The 14,958-nt window shown below is 36.5% G+C and overlaps 1 long non-coding RNA gene across 2 annotated transcripts; it reads left to right on the forward strand.

Moving 5' to 3' along the window:
* The first annotated feature begins 558 nt into the window (after positions 1–558).
* On the forward strand, positions 559–11,138 carry LOC310895726. 2 transcript variants are annotated; one of them, XR_014580906.1, is made up of 3 exons: positions 559–2,762; positions 2,834–2,941; positions 9,932–11,138. It is a non-coding gene; the product is annotated as an uncharacterized lncRNA (long non-coding RNA). The 2 variants fall into 2 exon arrangements; XR_014580907.1 differs by lacking the exon at positions 9,932–11,138 and adding an exon at positions 5,097–7,908 and having other exon boundaries at positions 2,834–2,902.
* The last annotated feature ends 3,820 nt before the right edge of the window (positions 11,139–14,958 follow it).

A 14,958-nucleotide genomic window follows, 5' to 3' on the forward strand; every position in this document is an offset into this window, starting at 1 on the left:
GAATAGTTTTGACTTACTACTCACTGCTACCTCTTACAATCCGTTTTCTAGGAGGATGCTAATTTAATTATATATATACATATATATTTATTTTTTCTTCTGTTTGGCTCTTGATCAGGACAACTCAGAACTCCTTGACTCAAGAAAGGATGTGGAAGTAAGTAATAATATTCAGCTTCGAATGTTGATATCAGAGTTAATTATATATAAATACTTTGCTAAAAGAAACTCTACTTTATTAATATGTTTTTTGAAAGCCAAACCATACTCTTCTCAACACAGTTTTTTCAAAAGCAGAACAGGTCTACGTCAGGCTAAACAGGGCTTATCTTGCATATCTCAATGGCATGTGTACTGAACTATTTTTTAGAAAATTCTTGCCTTCTTACACACAGGCCAGAAAGGTATGCGGCTGAGCAACCATGAATCCTGTTCTTCCAAGAAATTTTGCATGCAAAACAATGTCAGCTCAAATTCAACAGAAATCTAAGAAACTTTTTTTTTTTCCTGTTAATCTTATTTCCCATTTCCCATTTCAAAAATGTGTGATACAAACAGAATATGCAACTGTCACTGGATGTTTCAGCTGATACTGTTTTACTCATTCTCACTGGTTTTGGCTGTTTTCAAGGTCAGGAATGCATTTGAATGAACACAGAATGAAACACCAATCTTGTCTTAAAATTAAAGGCATTTCTACTATACAAAGTTGCCATAATTTCTATTTATGCATTTATTTTGTTGAAGAACAAATTGTTAGTGGATAGAATGTTCCATAATAGCAATAGGGGAACTGCTATCTAACAGACAATCATGGTAGGTGTTTTTTTGTTTTGTTTTGTTTTGTTTTTTGTCATGAGCAGTATAGGCATCTGTATCTGGGCATGTCATCCAAATTTCCTTTCTAGTCAGTGGAGACAATTATACATTTCTAGAGCACAAGTCATAACACATATTTTAAAGTACCTAACCCTCCCAATTCTCTCTGTTAAATATAGAAGTGAGAGAAGTGGCGAGATTATATGTAGATATTTACACTATACATGTCCAAAGGTTCATGAAATGCAGACTAAACATGGAGGCCATTTTAAACCCCCAAAAAAGCAGTTACAGAGACTTTCAAAAAATTTTTGGTCCATGATGGAAAATTACTGAGCAATGCAAGCATTTTTTGTGTTACATATTGTTACATTAACGTCACTGCAAACACATAGTGAAGGCTAATTTCAGTTTAACAATATAATCCTTGAAAAGCCTTCACTTATTACCAAGAGTATTGGGGAAATGGGTCAATGAGGCTGTTTATGGAGCAGAAGCTGACACAAGCAGAAAGATACTCTTATCAGCACCTGAGTGTAAAATAACCATGGACTGCAGCTCATCCATGCGTGATTCACTGCAGGAATTCAGGAAGGTGATTGATAAGGGGAGGACACTAGAAATGTAAGCAGGCTGCATATGAAAGAATGTAAACAGTTCAGCATTCCTCCCTGCACTTACCGCCATGGAAACGATAACAAACCTCTCTCTGTTGACATACTTTGCAGCTCAGTGTTGCCTCTCCTGTGCATATAGATGCTGGACTGGCTACAGATCCTCTCCAAACCCATTGTCTTTCCAGCCAGGGAAAAGAAGCATGTTGTCCCCCTTGCCCCCCTGGCACACCAGCGTAGTGATTATTATGAATCTATTAAACCTCCAGAAGCACTCAGCAGGGGCAAAGGTGGTCAGTTACACAGGCCTAAACATCTACAGAGTTTCTCAGTCTTGCAGACAATCTCAACAAAAGTTTAAACATGTCTAATCCCACCTAGAGCATTAATGTAAGCAAATCAAAATGAGATACCAAGGCAGATATGCAGAGGGAACTCCTTATGGGCAAGTTGCTTAGTATCCTGCTGCCTGGATCCTGCTGTCAGCGTTCAGGAGACAGAACGGGCCAAACCTGTGGGGCTACAGATAGGAAGTATAATCAATACTACTGCCCACCAAATAAAAACAGAATTTCTGTAGAGAGGACCCTATTGAAGATTGTTTCTGTAACAGCTATATTGTATTACAAAGCTGTAGTGAGATAGGAATATGTTGAGGGGTCACTTCAGTCCTCTTTCCTTTCATACTGAAAAATAAAATAAAAAATCATAACTGTTAAATCTTCTATGTATGAGAACAGATTGATCATTTTAAATTGTTGAACATTAATTTATTTTAGCACTTTGCAAGATTTGAAAACTCCAGTAATAACATCATTATATTCTTCAGAGTCAGGTCTGCTTTCAATGTGTCTTTGTCTCCCATTACTGAGAACTACCCTGACTAATTGCAGTAAACTCTTAAGCATGTGGGCTCCTGAGCTGTTTTTATATCCTAAATTAATACTGATGTTTTCATCCTACTTATTTTGTAAGGTGATCCTGTTGCTTCAGTGCAGTTTCTTCACATGAGAGTCTTGTAGATTTATATCAAACAAGCACAGCATGTATCAGATGATTATTTCATATGACCCTGTTCAGAAGAACAAAATCCTTGCAAACAGCTTTTTAAGTCGTTTCATACAGATTCCCCACCTGCCCCTATTTATCAACAACGAGAGTTACTCATTGAAGCATTTGACCACGGAAATGTTTTGAACATTTTTTTTTTCTTCACAGAAGTCTGAACTTATGCATAATTCATTATTCTTTCTGTGTATGGATGATTGTGCTTAGATATGCAAAGTCCAAGGAAGACTGAAAATGGTGTCTAGCACAGACATTGCTTTTGTATGTGTGTGTTTGTTTGCTTTGGAAGAGTGTGGTGAGGTTCTTAAACCCGATCTTTTTGATTTTCATAGCTGAAAAGAGGACATGGTTCAAACTGAAGTGAGAGAAGAAGGAGTTGCAGAATACATTGCCAGAACCAGGTATTTTACTCACCCAGGAGTCCTACTTGGTTGCAAAAAGTGAGTTATAACTGTGGTATGCCATCTTTCAGTAAGATTTGCTTAGGTCTCTGAGGACTCAAAGATAGTTAATATGGTGCCAAATACTGAGAATTATTTGAGGGAAAATCTGGAGAAATTTTAATCTGTAATTCTCACAGCCATACCACACAGATCAGGCAACATGTAATAATAGAATTTACATGATGTATGTGATATATAGATATATTAGGAGAGAGCGATCATGCATTTTGTATAGGTTAAAAACTACTAGACCTCTTCGGTGAGATCAACAGTCATGGGTATGGGAGAAAATCGGTTGACATAATCTATTTGAATAACCAGAATTCCTTTGGAAATTTAGCTTGCTGAAGGTTTTGTTTGTTTGTTTGTATGTTTTTTAATCAAATTGTCATTGGGATGATGCTTACATAAACACATGGGGGAAAAACAAAAACAAAACAAAATAAACTAACAAACAGTACAGCAAAATTTTTACTAGTATACTTCAGTGATCTGTGCTCTTAACTTATCCATAAATGATCTGGAAGGAGGAATAAGATGAAGTAAAAAAATCTGCTGGGAAGCTTATGCTGTTTAAAGTAGTAAAAAATGCATGCCGACTTCAGCAGCATTTCAGAAGGACCTAGCCAAGTCCTGGCTGTGCTGAATACCTGACTGATAAAATGGAAGATGAAGTTTAGTGTAGATAAATGTAAGGTAATGTATTTCAGTGGGATGTTCCTCATTTTAGGTATGCAGTAATAGTTTACCAGTACTACTTCAGAGTGGAGGTTAGTATCAAATTCTGTGGAAAATGCTGACTCAGGGCTCACTGCAGTTAAAAAAAAAAAAAAAAAAAAAGCAGAGTTAGCAAAGAATAAAGAACGAAACAGAAGATGGCATTTTTCTATCATAATCTAATGTTCACTTTTGATTTGCAAAATCAAGGAAAAAAAAAAGTATTTCCACATGCTTTAAAATAATAACAGCAATACCTCTGTGAAGCCAGCTTCTCATGTTAAGGCCATTTGAAAGGTCACCAATTCTTACGGTGCTATGATAAGTGCTGATAGTCCTTGTTAATTAAAATAACCTCCTACACACTGGGGTTGCTTTTTAGAAACAGTTGATTACGGTCTTTGAGAAAATGAGTTTTGCAACTAATGGCAAATTCTCAAGTTAGTCCTCAATTACACACAATTGCAAATTCAGTTCTCTCTTTTGTTTTTTTCTTTTGATTCATTTTTCCTTTCTCTTCCCCTCCTTTTTCCTTTCTGGACATGGCACAGTAGGAGAAACAGCAATTGAAATTATTGAAACCAGGCCACTACAAAACAGTTGTAACTGCATTAGTACCAGAAGTGCTTTAAGTCCAATTAATGGAGAAAATCATTAAAAACTCCATTATCTCTTTAAAAGAGCTTTACATGCTTATGTCATGCAACTCATAAATAACAGGGATCTAAAAGGAAATCCCTTTGTAAATTGTTCTTCAGGCTTTGTAAGAGTAGGTGCCAGTCATGGAGCTATTGAAACATAAGTTTATGCTCTGAATAAAAGCACCACAGAATGAATCATGATTTGAATTCATGATTTGGAAATTACTGTGGGTGGAGATGGAAGACTTTGGCCAGACTGGTTATGTTACAGACACACAAGGGAACTGAGGAGATTTGAATTAAACAAGAGGATGTCAACCATGTTTTACTGGTGATTTAGAGATGAAGTTAAAGTTAGACACACTGGAGAAAAAGTAAAAAGGAGAGCGTGAGTATATATAAAGCCATACAGGTAATTGATGAAAACCAGAAGGAATGAAAATAAGCTAACAATCAATTTTTACTTTAGTAGCAGTCAGTCAAGGAAATATGTAGAGCAATAAATCGACTAGATTACATGTTTACATGGTTACATGAATGAAGGAACATTCGAGGCATCAGGCTTCTCCAGAAAACCAAATTCCTTGTTTGTATTGGCTAGGGTGGAATTGGAGGGAAATTTATTTTGTTTTGTTCATTTGGAATCTTGTCTCAGTATAATCTTAAGAAGTTTTAAACAGTCTTTGTGAACTGCTATTTGGTGACAATTGTTATTAACTATCACAAAGGTATAAGAAGAGCTAACTTATATGAAGCAGATGGTGATTCATCTTATTTAATATGCCTTTTCACAGTGCCCATGCCAGATAGACAAGAAACGTTATGAAGAACAGCAACAGAATAATCAGATGCAGCAAAACCTGATGTATTGTAGTGGGGAACTGCAGATTCTTTTTCTCTATCTCTCTTATGTGAAATTCTCATTTGGATTTTCTATTGGTGTTACAGTATTCTAAAATATCATGGTTCAGCTGCCAGAGACCAGGATTTTCTTAACACTGCAGCCCTATATCAGGGATATATGCTTATCCTGTGTGTATATGCTGGTTATAAATTTGGATATTTAGGAAGGACTTTCACTGAAATATGGGCTATATGCGGTAATTAATCTGGCCTCAGTGATCAGGTTACAACCTAGCTATATTTTAACTTCCTGTTCTTTGGGATTGTTCCTGGAGAGGGAAAAAAAAAAAAAAAAAAACAACTTAGGAAAGAAAATGGACCAAAACAACAACAAAAAATAACTTGAATTGTACAAGTTCAACAGTGTGGTTACTGTCCCCAGCTTTGCAGTGGTTCTGTTTTAGCCTTTGGGTGTCAGGCTTTCATTTCATACTACCAACTACTTCCTGAATTCCTGTGTTTTTATTTCTTCTGCATCTGCTAACATTTCCTTTTTTGCTGCTCTTACCACTCTGTGTCATGCTCCAGAAAGTGGGTCAAAGTTGAATTTATGCTGAGGAAATCCCAACAACAATATCAGATAGCAGCATTGCTTTCATCTTGTTGCTCATTCAATGGACAACCCCAACTCTGTTTCGCTAATTTTGAGAGAGAAAGTGTTTTAAATAGAATTACTGAGAGGTATCTGGTCTCATGTTGGTCAGTGCCTTCTTGTATGATACCAAGGCAAGTGTTTGTCTTATAGAAATTAATGAGACAACTTCCTCTGCAGAGGAAGTTCACATTTCTAATGTGAAAGAACACACAACACAAAATGAAATCCTTACAAGTACTTTTTGATGGAAGGAAGCATTCTATGCATACATGTATGTGCAATCATTAAATAAATCATTAAAAAATGTTTGTAATAAATTAGCTGTTGGATAGTGTTGGTTCATTATTATTGCACTCAGTGTCTCAATATTGCAACATTTTTTACTGCTTTAAATTACATAAGAACTACTGTGATTAAATTGCAAGATTGTTTTTAATACACCATTACATTACAAAATTGTTATCACTTTCTGATTTCTGATGGAATCTCTAATAGATCTGGTAACTTTGCATTGTATCTTGTTTCTTTAGCTAAGAGCTAATTATCTGAAAAAAAAAAAAAGGGATGTAATGGGAAGAAAAACTACTTACAAGTTTGTACTATACACTCATAATAGAGTTCCGGGCATAACGAGGAGCATGTGGTTGACTAAACACCAAATAACAATACAGAATTAGGGGAGTTGGCTTCTGTTCCTTTTGCTAGAAAGGTCTAATGTCTCCTAGAGAGATCTATGAAGCTTGGTACTTGAGATAGGTGGCTTCTTCAGTCTCTCCTGTTATTCTATTCCATTTTGCAATTCAAAATAAAATATTCATCAAGGCATGAATGTTGCTTTATAGTCTGATAATTAGGGCAGTCATATGAATCCCAGTTCTTGTGCCAATTAATATTTCAGAATGAAGTCATCCATCAGCTTGTATTCAAACCCTTGTGTTAAGTCAGGTGGTCTCCTAAACTACTAACCCATAAAGAAAATATATTTTTTTTTTGATTCAATTAGTGTTTCATTATGTCCAAAGTGAAGAAATGGAGAGCAGCATTATATGGGAAGCTGGAAAATATCATGGTCACTGCAGAGCCAGGGCAGCAGCTGTGAAGTTTTCAGAGTTTCCAGGCTTCCAAATCCACATGAGCCTTTGTATTGACCCATGAATTTGAAAATCCTGGAAACCTTCAGGCAAGTTGTAAATGAGATAGGCTCTAAGCATCTTTGTCCTCTCACCTGTTTGTTTATTCATTAATCAGGTGCTAAAGAACTCAGTAGGTACCCTGGCATGTGATTATAGAGGGTTTTGAAATATTTTTGGCATGATCTGATCCATCAAAACCCTATCTTCTACTACAGTTTCACAGGGATTTTGGAAAAATATTTTGCTTTCACTGATTCAGCATTCTTCAATGGAAAAAGCAAAATCATTCTTATTTTCCGAACAGCTAAACATTTACTTCACAGGCTTAATTCATTACACGTAGTGTAGCCAGACAGCTGAATGACATGCATTGAAGAAGAACTCTCTATAAAGGAACATGACAGACCGTGTCACTGCCTTCTAATACATGTGTGCTTTGGTGAAGATCGTGTTTCTGATATTTGCGTAAACTAGGATGCCAGGGTCTTATTGCTGTGAGTGGGAGGATGAGATGATCTGATCAGTGTGCCAAGTTCCTGTAATTCATCACTTTCTATTCTCCATGAAGTGGCATTCCCCTACTCTGGCTGCCAAAAGCTGGGTTTCATTTCACAGTCCCAAGGACAGTGTAAAATCTCACTTACTTATTGCCTGCTTGTTAGGCTAACTGCTGCAAAACTTATTTCTGATTTGTGCTTGGTTTGAACTGGTCAGGTCAGCTAATAACAAACTGCTTTTTGCTCTAGTTTTCTTTTCCTCCCTCTCCCTTTTTCTCCTTTCCACCACCCCACTTTGGGCATAATTCCAATTGTTAGGAAAAATTGGGTCTTCAGACATGTAGAATAGGTAGTGCTTGCTGTGTTTCAATCTTCTTTCAGATGGGTTGAAATACACAGTGACACAAGATGGTCACTATCTTGCATCAGACTTGCTCAGAAAGGTACATTGGTGTGAGACTAACATTAGACAATGCTTTCTGTAACACTGACACTTAGATTCTTGAAATATTCACATGTAAAATGTCATTAACTTTGGAAAAATCAACACGTATTGCAAATTGTGCCTAGAACAAGCAGGTGTAATCCTGGGAAGATAAATATAATACAGTTTCTAACACTGATTTCTTTAGCATTTTATCAAACTCCCTGTTGTAGCAACAGTCTTATGCTGTTTTTTCCATTCTGCTTAACCAGCAGATGACTCAGTCTACAGACCAAGATAATGTAGTACAATTATAGCATTCAAAATGGTTTATGTGTGACTACTCAAAGCTTGTCTTCACTCTGTTTATTGGCTACTAGCACACTAAGCTAAATGCAAGTTAACAAATTCCTAAAAATACCCCAGGGATGAATCATCCCTTTCAAAAGGGTTCTGGAGAGTGTTTAGCACTGTGATGGTAAGTCACGGGGTAGTAGGGAAGCCAATTTCTGTTACAGAAAGAGACAAGCTTGAGTCAGCCAAATGCTATGTCACAGATTCTGAATGCTTTGCCTAGAAGATGGCTATTACAAGTTAATGTCCTCAAGCACGGGCAGCTAAAGGAGACTGCTAAAGAAAAAAATGTCCAAAACTATCCGTATATCCTGCAAACCTGATTTCAGTTACCTTCCTTAAGAATTCAGGAACTGGGATTTTTTAACTTTTGGAAATGTTATTTCCAAATCTAAAGTAATTCATTGTTTTCAGAAACAGTGAAAATGAGCCTGTTCACTTTGAATTTAGGTGCCTGAATTTCAACAGTTAAATTTGAAAATCTGTTCTCAAATTCATGGAATAGATGTCTGCTTAAACATTCAAACATTCTCTGCTACCTGCAGAGTAGACTGGAGATTTTATTTTTTTGAAAGGAAGAGATTCAAATGCTTTATCTGTTCATTCAAAAAGCTTTGTGTTTGATAGTTCCAGAATTAAAGAAAAAGTGCTAGAAACCTAATGGTTAACGAATAATTATAATAATAAAGTCAAAATGAAATTAACATTGGCATTTCAACCTCTGTTCTGTAATAAACACCTAATAAACCATAATAGATGTACTCATCTCTCCAGATGTACTTAATTTACATTTAGTCCCTGTATTACAACTTTCCACTCTGATTTAATCCAATTGAATATTATTTACTGTAAATTAAAGAGTGAAGAAATGACAAAAAGCTCTATTTACATAGATCTTTCTGTTTGCTAAACAACTGCTCTATGTTTGCTTTCTGACCTCTGGCAGATGGCACAGGCAAGTGTAGTCTCGTGTGGTTTAAGGAGTTATCTTCACTCCTACTAAGTGTTCTTCTGATGGAAGCTGCCATTCACATATATCTGAGATAACGTAAGATGACATATGGCTGTATCATGGCCTCATTTTCATTGCATTTTGGGCACCCTGCTCACCCACCTAATTAACCCAGATGGTGTGGGCTCATTAGTTGTTTTTAGTAGCACCTTTAGATAACTCAGATTTTAGACTGGAAAAATAAGCTCCTGAAAGTATTGCTCAGTGTTAGCCAAAGAGGGAGACGAAGGGTGATGCTTCTGTTAGGAAAGAGACAACAGTTAGATGGGTCCTGGTCAACTTCAGTGCAAAAACAGATAAACTGAAACATTTTGAAAAGTTAACTTAAAACCATGGCAGCTCTTCCAAATTTGCATCTTGACCAGCTCAGAGATATGGCTATGCTCTTCAGATAAATGTGGAAAGACCAGGATAAAATACTTTTTTAGAAATCCTGAATCAAATAGTTGAATATATAGGAAAAACCTCACAGACCAACCCTGACACATCTCTATTCATGCATCACCTGCTGTCTGATACATAACAAAGGAAAAGGAAGATAGACTTTCACTATGGCAAATTAGAATAAAGTTTGTGACTAAGCAAATTAATTAAACAGAATTTTTAAATAACAACATTTTGAAAATAGAACAGTGCAAATGAGATTATGCTTTGTCACCTTGTTCTCTGCCATCTTTCATTGCAACCGAACAAGTTTTATATTCCTCACAGGTGACCAGTGAGAAGTGTCACATGAAATAATATGGGTTGACATCTTCCTCTTCACACATCAGATATCCTGAATCTTCTGGAAACCACCGACTGCTCAGAGACAGGTAATTCATTTTACTCCACTGTGAAAGTTCAGTAAATCCTTATTTCTGAATCAAAAACTTTTTTTTTTTTCACAATAATATGTTTGCATTTTAATCATACTAGTTGTTCCCTGACTCCTCCCTCTCAGTCATTCTATATTAGACATGTTTGCCTTGAAATTGTGATAGATCTTTGAAAAAATAGCCTATGAAAATGCTTACTTGTGCTCACATACCTCTCATCAGAAGGTAAAGTGTTTCCCAAAATGTGTTTCTGCAATTTCTGTAGAAGCTGATCTGGGGAACTGCCTGCTGGAAACCATTTCTGTGAAGAGTAAATGAGGATATCTTTAGATAATCACCTGTGTTTGAGGCTTTCAAACATGTCCCAGAAATGTTTGTGATAGTAAAACCTCCCACTTGATCCCTACAGAGGTTTGGAGGAAAGACTGCTGTGCTGAAGTAGTGTGTTACATCACTATGGGTGCCCAGGAAAAGTCCACTGCAAAACCCCAGCTTTTAGGTTGATGTGAGCTGAAAGCTCTCAGCTCTAGCACTTTGTCAGGTGATCCATTTGCTGTCCTTCCAAGACTGTACTTTCAAAGAGGTGCAATAATATCGCTTCACAAAGGAAGATGCAAAATAAATGAGCCTGTAGGCAGGATGCTACTTAGGAATCTTCTGGGAGCTGTTTATCGAAATCCAGCTCTGCATTACATCCATCCTCATGTCCATCACTGGCTGTAAGAAGGTCTCAGGACACGCACTGGGACATTGGATGGTTCCAAAATTACTCAATTGTCCAAATGCATGAGATGCCAGGAGATAAGTGTTTAAAAACTGTACTTCAGAGTTTTTCCTCACTTTTTTTTAGAAGTAGAAGAAGGCAGCCAGCAGGCTGAAATGACCTCTTGCAAATATTGGAACCAAAGAAATTTGTAATCTCCTGTGTCACCTGAGATTTAGCAGGCCCAAAATTGACAAGGAATGTGTGGTTATGTGGTAAACACATAAGAATAAGAATAGGCATTAAAAGTTGCTAATGAGAAATAGTTATTAATAAATATTTTGGCAAGAAGACCTCTCAAAATCTGGATTGGCCTAGGAAAAGAAACTTTCTGATAACTTCCTCTTACTCCTAATCCTAATTCACATTCAGATAAAGTGGTGGGGGTGGGGGTGGGGGTGGGGGGAGAGAGAAAAAAAGAAGGTATTGAAGTAAATACAAATGCAGGGCTAAAGCATTGCATATACCAAAGTGTGCATCTGCATAGCATGAGTGGACACAAACGCACCTTCAGACAGAGATTTTTATGTATTCCTACCTCACATCTGGGAAGAATGTACACTTTAATACTTGTGTCTACATTATCGTGTAACATGTTAAGTAAGAACAGAACAACAGCAGAATGATTTTGCATGCACCTCTAAATTAGGTTTTAGATTTATTGAGGTGGCAAATTCACTGTTTTACACTGATTTTAGCTTCTGTTTGGTTTTTATTTTCCTCCTTTCTTACAAAAGTGTGATGTTATTAAAATAGTATCCAAAAAAATAGGAAACATATATACTGTATTAAATTTATACACATGAAAACAGTTAGTCCTTCATAAAAGAGCTTGCAGAAGTCCAAACACAAATAATTGTTTTAACTTTGTATGGTTTTCTCAATTGCATATGCATGTTCTTTAAATAAAGTTGCATGAATAATAGGTTTTTCTGTTTGCTGGCAGCTCTAAAAGCAGCCCCAATCAATGAATGCACTGGCATCTAAGGACTTTTAGTATTGATTAAAAGCAAAACATTTGTTTTATAAAATGTTGAAATGAAATGTTTTCCTTTTTCTTTTTTTTCCTGCATTTTTAACAAGAACAATTGGTGAAGAAATGAATTTATTAAGTGTTTCAATACAGCTGTACATGTATTTTTTCACATGCAAAAGTCTGCCTAGTATGGTTCGTACAAATCACAGACTAGGAAATTACAACCTGTTTAGCAACTGCAGACAAAATATCAGCATTCATTTGCGTACCAGCATCATTAAAACTTCGTATACAACACATTAATTTCTGTTTTGTGCCTTTTTTTCCTACTTATTTTACTATTTTTTCTTCATTTTGTTATTTTCATTCTTCTGCTCAGCTTCTGTCCATACCTAGCTTATTTTACTTTTGATGCAAATGAGCTAATAGTGAAATCACATCATCTATACACTGAAAAACAAAGGAAAAAAAAAAAAAAACAACACCACACACTTCTATGCATAAATATTTCTGGGTTTGGTGTGATTGGCACTATTATAGGCTGTATTACGTTTATATTTTTCATGCTCTTCAAAAATTAGTCACCCTGTTGACCTCCGAGGACTGGGAATAGCTAAGCAAACAAATGGGAGAGAGAACCTTGCTCTGAGTGTTAGACTAAGCAAGCATGACAAGGAAATCACTAGGGGAGGCTCATGCATATGCACTGTCAAGGTGCCATCTTGACAAAGCGTATTTTTCCTCTATAGTGGCATGTTTTATACTGTCAGCAGGTTTTAGAAGTGTTATACGTGTATTTCATTGTTAGAATTAAAAGGAAAGCTTTAAAATCCTTCTCCATAGCCTTTTTCGACAAGGTATTAAGTAAAAATGCTGTTAACGCAAAAAGGAAAAACATGCAGAGAAAGGTCAGTGTGATAGGTTTAAAGAAGTGCTGTGGATGACTCATTAAAGCTAACTGCAATGATGATTTTAAACAGTGCCTTTGCTTCCACAGTACCCTGCAGTCTCTCCAGCAAGGAATGAAAGCACTGAGGTCTTGACAGAAGATAAGCGAGTGAATAAAGTTCACATAGGCTTAAATTCATCTTTCTTCACTGAAACATACAATTACATCCCCTTAATTAAAATTTCCTTGTTGTATTGCTGAGACAGAAGTGTGAATTAAGAGTGTGACAGAGGCTTAGTTTCAGATGATTATGATGATGACTGTTTCCTGATGGCCTTGGAAGTCTGACCACTGGCAGTGGGCTTCATGGGAACACCTGATGTACACCTGCCTCAAGTGTTTCACTGTACTGTTTAGAAATCATTAAAAATTCAGTCTCTCGCAAGTATTTTTATGTGTCAGTATGTTGATTCTGATTACATTGGAAGTGTAATAGTCATATCCTTGTCTATAAAAAGGGAAAAATAATCAAGTTGCACCAACCACCTGTGTATCAGATGGTTACTGATACACTGATGGTGACCAAGGATGCAATACTTGTGGTATGGATTTGCTACCGTTTCCTTTTCAGGTGGCTCTTCAGTCATGTCATCCCTCTGCACATTAAGAGGTATATAAGCAGAAGCTAAACCTTAAGCTAACTGAAAAAGCACAAATTTTAGCACAAAGAATGTGGATGTTCCCTATTTCAGATGAGGAAGGGAGAACCAGCCCAGAACTATTTTCTGCCCTCCTGGAGCCATAAGCTGTTTTCTGCACGTGCTGCAGGAATATTTTGTCAGATATCCCAATACTCCACTGTGAGATGGTAAGTAAAGATTGTGTATGCAAAGCAGAAAAAGGGGGGGGGGGGGGGAGGAGGGGAAGGGGGAGCAGACAAGAAAATTGTGAACATCTGAGAAAAGGGAGAAATACTGCAGAATTTCCCCATCTCTCTCAAACCAAGCAAAATAGGTTGAAGAAAAAAAACTTTGGTCCGATAATGCACAATTTTAAATTGTTTGATAAGGAAGGTATTCCTGGAGGAATTTTTAACTTCAAGAGTAATTACCAGCAATGTTTTGACTGCTGATGCCTTTGGGCAGCAATTTGTTTCTGTTTAGTTTTTAGGTACAGTGAAGTCAACCAGATCTGTGGCTGTATTCAGGGGCAATTATATCACCTAAACCAAGGAAAATAGATGGTAAAGGACACATCCTTCTATCCACATACAAAGCAGTTATCTCATCCAGCTACAAGACTGAAAGGTTTAACGGGAGAGATGAGAGATTTGTTAAGAATGAAGATGATAGGGAAGCAATTGTTCCTCTATCATTTTTATTTACAGATTTGAATGTCTCTGTAAACGTTATTTATCATATTTCTTTGCATAACTAATTGCATTAATGAATCAGTGTAAAACATTTGTCAAATTCGGCGCAACCTTTCTCCCTCCTTCCTTCTGTGTATCTGTACTGCACTTCTTCAAAACTAACTGCAATTTCCACAAGTTTGTTTGTGCTCCAAGAAAAGTTTAGGAAGATATAAAATGTGTATGTTGGGGAGGTAGGGAGAAACTTTTTGTTTGTTTCTTTGTTTGCTTTTTTCCCTTTTTTCCCTTTTGCCAGCTTTGTGTGGTTGGTCTGGCTTTGTGTGTGTAATGATCATAGATGAAACAAATTATTTTGACTAGAACTTAAGGACATATTGTTTCTATTTATTTATTTATTTATTTATGACTGAATATATCTCTTATAAATAGTACCAAGATTACAAATTTAAAGAGGATTTTCTATGGATATTGTATATATTGATTTAAAATATTTGATGATGTTCCTAAAATTAACTATCAGCCTATCTTAGGTCCTTGAGTAATGTACTACTCATATCTCTTGTTTCTAACACGGTATGTTCCCACTTACCAGAAGACAGAGAAATAATTTTCCACTTTGTGTCAGGCTGCTGAGCGATGGAGAAGTAAAGGGTCAAACCAGGTTACTGACACAATCTACTCACTAGTCTGAACTTCAGGATCCAGAAGTGCATTTCACTCTTGGAAAATACCCATCCTGCCCGCATCTTACCTTCAGCCAAAGCCAGACTTGTGCTTGTGGGAACAAATTGCCCCAGAGACACAAATACCTCCACAGCACATAGCACATAATCATTGATGTTGCCACAGGAAGTCTGTAACAGAGGAGGACTTTTCCTGTATCCAAACAGACTGATCCATCATTCCTCTTAGGACTGCAA

This window comes from Anser anser (assembly GCF_964211835.1).
Source record: "Anser anser genome assembly, chromosome: 2".
Taxonomy (NCBI): domain Eukaryota; kingdom Metazoa; phylum Chordata; class Aves; order Anseriformes; family Anatidae; genus Anser; species Anser anser.